Below are 6,000 nucleotides of genomic sequence, written 5' to 3' on the forward strand. Positions count from 1 at the left end.
AAGTCATTCCATGTCTCTAACCAATGATCACTAGGAAAGTGTGCTGTGTGAAATGTGACCTTCACTGATGCACAGAGACTGAGTCCCCCTATGCCCCATTCCCCAACAGACTAGATGGCAGCATGGCTTCGTATAATCAGTGGGACAGATGGTTCCAAACACATGCCTGTGAGACTAGGGAGAAGTCTCACTTGCACACAAGAGCTGTCCTCTCCAGTTTCTACTTACTGGGAAGCACCATAGCATGAGGTTTCTTTACCTTGTCCCTTGTCTCCATTCATCTACTTCCTCAGAAAGCAAGGAGCTGTGCTTAGGGTACTCTTCTGTCCTCCTCTTTCCTCTATTTCCTGCCTCCCTAGAGCAACCAACACAGTACATCCCCTCAAACACCCCCAATCCCATTTGCACTGGTGACACATACTTGTAAGACTCTACAATTAGCACTTTGAAGTCTTTGGACACCCCCTATAAGCAATGCTGACCTGCTGAACCCAGGAAATCCTATTTCCCTGCTAAAGAAAAAAACTTGCATGAATTTGTTTTTCCACCTCTTTCCCAGTTATAAAGAAATTTCATACACATGGCTGTATCTGAAATCAAGATATAGCCTCAAATTTCACTCTCAATTGTTTAAAAGAAGATTTCACCGCCCCCCCCCAATCTATTCCTACAATAAAAATTCAGGTTAATTTTTTATCATATCTCTTGGGACTTAAGAAAGACTAAAACCAAAAAAGTATTGAAAAATAGAGTAACTACCACGTGTGGTCTAGATCTACAGAAGAACACATGCCAAAGGATTCACTGAAAGAAAAAGGAAATAATTCTAAAATAGAAGCTTATTTTTCCTATTTACTTTTGTTTTTTAATATCTTCTTGTGTGTATGTGTTTTGGAAGGCCTGTAGTATTTGTGGCCTCAATAAAGCTGTCAAACAGTTGGAATAATAATACAGGAATTCTTGGTCTCTCTCTAAAACTGCAGTAATGACAGGGGTCTCTCATAGTAGGTGCTGAAATTCTTTTTTTTACTTACTTTGTTATTATTATGAAAATAAGATACAGAGGGATTACAATTACATGGGCAAGATAGTGAGTATGAAATTATTTTAATCACACCAAACAAAGGCTCTCAGGATGTGTAGAAATCAAACCTCTGCTTAGAGAGTAGTACCAAAGTAGGCGTTATTTTAATTAAATCAATTTAAATTTCTAAACAGGGTAACTCAAATAGTGTTAGCTTACTACACAAAAAACTTATATGTTTGTTCTAATATAATCTCATTAAATATCCTTCCAAATTTAGATGCATATGGATTTCACTTTTAGAAGATATAGTTTATACATTTAAAAGTGACTTATGAAAACCACATTCAGAATTGTGTCCTTGAAGAATTCTAGACTATTCTGTGTTTTTAAAAAAAGAGTAATGTTGAGTTGAGTGTTGATGGCTCACACCTATAATCCTAACTACTCAGGAGGCTGAGATTTGAGGATTGTGGTTCAAAACCAGCCTGGGCAGGGAAGTCCATGAGACTCTTCTCTCCAATTAACCACCAAAAAGCTGGAAGTGGAGTTGTGGCTCAAGTGATAGAGTGCTAGCCTTGAGCAAAAAAAGCTCAGGGACAGCTCCCAAGCCCTGAGGTTAAGCCCAAGGAATGGCACCAAAAAATATAAATTAATAAAATTGTTTTAATATTTCCTTTGTACTTTGAAAGCTTCTTCTTTTATTTCTTGGGCTCTTTTTGCTTGCCTGAATTATGTCATTCTTAAGAGTTATCCATCTGTTCGATTGAAACTTTGTATTGTTAGAGAACACTAAGAAATGAATGTCTTATTGCCATATAATTCTGTGATTTCTACTGATAAAATACCTAGATGGAGAAGATAAACCATGTTTTTTGGAGTATACAATATGCTTTTTTTTTCACTTTGCCAACTTACCAAAATGGTTTTCTTTAGTTCTTATTATCCATCAAAATTTGGGAATGTGTCATCATTCATTCATGTCAGCAGACATTTTTAGAGGGCTTATTATGAGCCAGGCATAAGCCCTAGCCTACATATGGATTTTGACCCAAGAAAACTTACAGTTCAATAGGTAACACAGCTATTTGGCAGATTCTGTACCAAAAACTACACAAATACTATAATAGCTTTGAAGAAAACACACAGTGACTTAGTAACTCCATTTAGACTAAGGAGCTAGGGAAATGACAAGAAAGATCTCCCTGGGAAATGGCAATACTCTTTTATTACATACTCATAGAAGATTTTAGAATTAGGCACACAAAAGATGGTCCCAAATATTCCAAGGCAAAATGAGGTATAGGAAAGAGAAGGGTCTGTACTTAGACAGATCTGATTAGATTCCCTGTTATAACTGTAGTGCCTGCAGCAGCTCATATTGAGGGCTATGGTCAACCCATAGGACTGTGGAATTAGTCTCTGTGTAAAATACACAAAGCACTTACTTCATAGTAATTGTTCAATAAACTATAGCTAGCAAGTAACTCAGAATCGATACTGATTTATGTCTGAGCTTTGACATCTCAGAATAAGTTTCATTTAGACTTTGGTCTTGACAGAAATGATCACTGAAAAACAAGAAACTCCAAAAATCTATTCTAAACACAAATGCTAATGGTATCCATGATTTTCTCTAGTCAGGTGGCCATCAGGTATCATTTATTTATACAATGTTGGCACTTATATAATAGATTTTCTTGACAGATACATAAACACAGGTAAAAAGAAGAGTTGTTAGATTGTGCCCAATAGCTTTCTATCCACATTAGGAAAGAAATATGCATTAGGGCTTTGCAAAGGGTAAACTCCTTTAAGGCAGGTAAGTGTTTTTCATGTCATTAACTGCTTGACTGAGAGGGCACTGGCAAAGCCTTTTAGAGGAAGCTTAAATTCACTCTGCAGCTCAAGAAGTATTTCCCACCCCTTATTTAGCTTTCCTTATCCTTTTTCCAGTACTTGCAAATACTGGCAGGACAGGGCAAGTGACACTTGTTCACTCCTTTATTGGAAACTCACTGCTGCCTCGAGGTACAGCTGGAGAAGCCTCATCTTCCAGAAACTCCCCATTCTCCACTAATCTTACTGAGCATGCCATCCAACGACCACATTAGTGGTGAATAACCCTTTTCCTACTTTAGTAGAAGGCCCAATGTTTCAGATACCATACTTATTCAACTTCTATGCCTCCATCAGAAAGAATGACATTGTCACGTTTGTTAGGAAATGGAAAGACTTGGAAAAAATTATATTAAGTGAAGTAAGCCAGGCCCAAAGAAATATAGGTCCCATGGTTTCCCTTATTTGCAATAACTAGTATATGTCTGAGTCAAGCAGAAACGGTCAGATACGTTGATGTTAGGCGAAATGAACCCCAAGATAAGGACTCAACTTGTTTTTCTTTCTTGCTATTGTTTCTAACATAGTTATAAGATGATTTCTTTGTTGCTTTGTATGTCCCTCCCCCACGGTATAACCCCTGTTTGCACTGTATTTGATGTTGGTATAATTTGTGGAGGGCAAGGGAAAAAACCAATTGTTTAAATAGGGATACAGGTAGATCATTGTAACAATGAGATGTACAAGTTGTTATGTCGAAAAACAAACTTTACAACTTTGGCCGGAGTGGGGGGGGTGGTGCGGGAGAGTGTGGGGGAGATGGGAAGGGATGGGAAGGGGAGACAAAGGAGGAGGCAACAATGCTTGATAAGAAATGTACTCATTACCTTGCCCATGTAATTGTAACCCATCTGTACGGTATTTCCACAATTTTAAAAAAACTAAGTTGAATAAACTAACAATGGCAACCAGAATGAGAGAATGTCTCATGTACTCAAATTAAAAAATATATTGATAATAATAATTTAGTGGCAGCTTCAGATAAGTGAGAGAACTGAGGACTAGTTCTCAGAACAGGGCAATATGGTTGGACAGGAAAGAACCTGATGACCAATGAGATCTGCATAAATTCAGCCTATCATTGGGGAATCTGAAGCACATGGGAGATGAGGGAATACCCAGCCAACGTTTGTGAAAACAAGAATGAATCCATGACTCCTTCACATAGTCACATATTCCCTCCATCAAGGAACTTTTTTTTTGCATCTTCCATCCCTGTCTGAGCTTCTGGAGCCACTTCTGCAAGTGGCATTGTAATTACCTGAGTAGTGTAACAGGTGCTTAAACTACTTATACTCAAAAACACTGACTTCCTACATGGGCTTCCAAATTAACTGAAAGCAGGTCAAAGCTAGGCATCCCTGCCTCCATTTTGTATCTATGTCTTTTGCCCTGAGTCACTGTCTCCCACAGTCACTTTATAACCATCTTGGAACCTAGGAGGCAGCTGACAGAAGGGCAGACCATTTATCAGGCATCAGTAACTATTACTGTAACAAAGTCCCCCTGATCAATCCTGAGACAATGGACTATCAGATTATCTACCACCACCCCTAACTTGGAACACACCTGTAACTAGGACTGTTTTGCATAGCTTTTTCCTCTTCCCTCAGTTCTTTGTCTATTTAAAGCTGTAACTCATAACTGTTTTCTGAAAGCAGCTGAAGATATACAGAAGTGCGATCTTCCTATGGAATTCCCATGTAATAACTCTGTTTCTGCCTTTTACCACGTCTCTTTCACCATGCCCTCCCCCAGCCAAGGAGACACTACAATCTTTGTTCTTTCTTTTGGCTTACCACTAGGAATCTGGCACTCCTCTGCTCTGCAACATGGGAATTTAACTTAACTCCCAATAATCAAGGGGCATAAAGGGGTGAATGGGCAGTCTTGACAGACGAACTCCTGGAGTTGGGGGCCTGGGTCCTAAAACTCCAGTTTTAGTACTTGTCTATTGCATCCACTTTTTCCTCAACAGAGTCCAGCATGTAATGCCCAATGGGCACCAAAAATCTTAAGTGAATGAATGAATGACCTGTTATATACAGTGGCCACAACTGGAAGGTACAGCTTTACAAAAGTATGCAATAGACATGTAAGAATAGAGGGAAAGTAACTATGGATGGAATAACAGGGAGGGCCTTTGACCAGTCTAAACACAGAGCACTGTCCACCCCCACTGGTCTGAAAGCTCATCAACCCTGGGATAGCTGTTCCAGTCTATTCTGGGGGAGACAGGACTTGTAAATTAAAACATATGTTTCCATAACTGATCAACTTGATGTGAACTAGGATTTTTTTAATTTCATAATCCAATTTTACTTCTCTTTTAGAAACCTATAGACTTAATCTTAATCCCAAATTGAAAGTAGATGTTGTTTAGGGTTTAAATGGGAAATGATTCTTTATTGTAAAGGTGCTATACAAAGAGAGGGGTTACAGTTATGTAAGTAAGGTAATGAGTACATTTCTTTTCAGTGTTACCCCCTCCCTCATTGGGAAATGATTCTTCATTTACAAGGCACATGCCTTTGATACAAAACTTGTTTACTTACTTTTTCCACGTCTAGATCATCATCCTGCTTCTTCAAAAACTGTAGAAGAAAAAAAAATAATGAGACATCAAAAGAGTATCAAGCAGTCGTTGCCTGAAAACCACCCACAAGAAACCATCAGAGAATTTCCATACATTACAATTTGCCCACAGATTTTCTCACATTCACACAATTGTCACAAAGCCACACTTGCCACAACCACCTGCCTCAAACTGTAAAGACCTGGCCCTGTACCACCAAAGGAAGCCAACATGAAACTTTAACTTTATGGAGCCAAAAAAAATAAGGATAGAAATCTTTTTTTGTGGGGGGGGGGGAGAGTCAGGTCGTGGGGCCTGAACTCTGGACCTGGGTGCTGTCCCTCAGCTCTTCAGTTCAAGGCGGGCACTCTACAACTTGAGCCACAGCGCCACTTCCGGCTTTTTTTTCCTGCTTATGTGGTGCTGAGGAATCGAACCCAGGGCCTCATGCACGCAAGGCAAGCACTCTACCATCTTGAGTACACACACACACACACACACA

General features: G+C 39.2%; 1 protein-coding gene across 1 annotated transcript in view; it reads right to left on the bottom strand.

Annotated features, from left to right (window-relative positions):
- Positions 1-5,501, bottom strand: part of Fyn (FYN proto-oncogene, Src family tyrosine kinase) — a 172,354-nt gene extending 166,853 nt beyond the window's left edge. The window contains exon 1 of the mRNA XM_070024761.1: positions 5,479-5,501. The gene's annotated coding sequence lies outside the window, so the exon portion shown is untranslated. The remainder of the gene's footprint in view (positions 1-5,478) is intronic.
- Between the last annotated feature and the right edge of the window lie 499 nt (positions 5,502-6,000).

Source organism: Dipodomys merriami, unplaced genomic scaffold (assembly GCF_024711535.1).
Source record: "Dipodomys merriami isolate MVZ:Mamm:240054 unplaced genomic scaffold, mDipMer1.0.p SCAF_160, whole genome shotgun sequence".
In the NCBI taxonomy this organism is placed as follows: Eukaryota; Metazoa; Chordata; class Mammalia; order Rodentia; family Heteromyidae; genus Dipodomys; species Dipodomys merriami.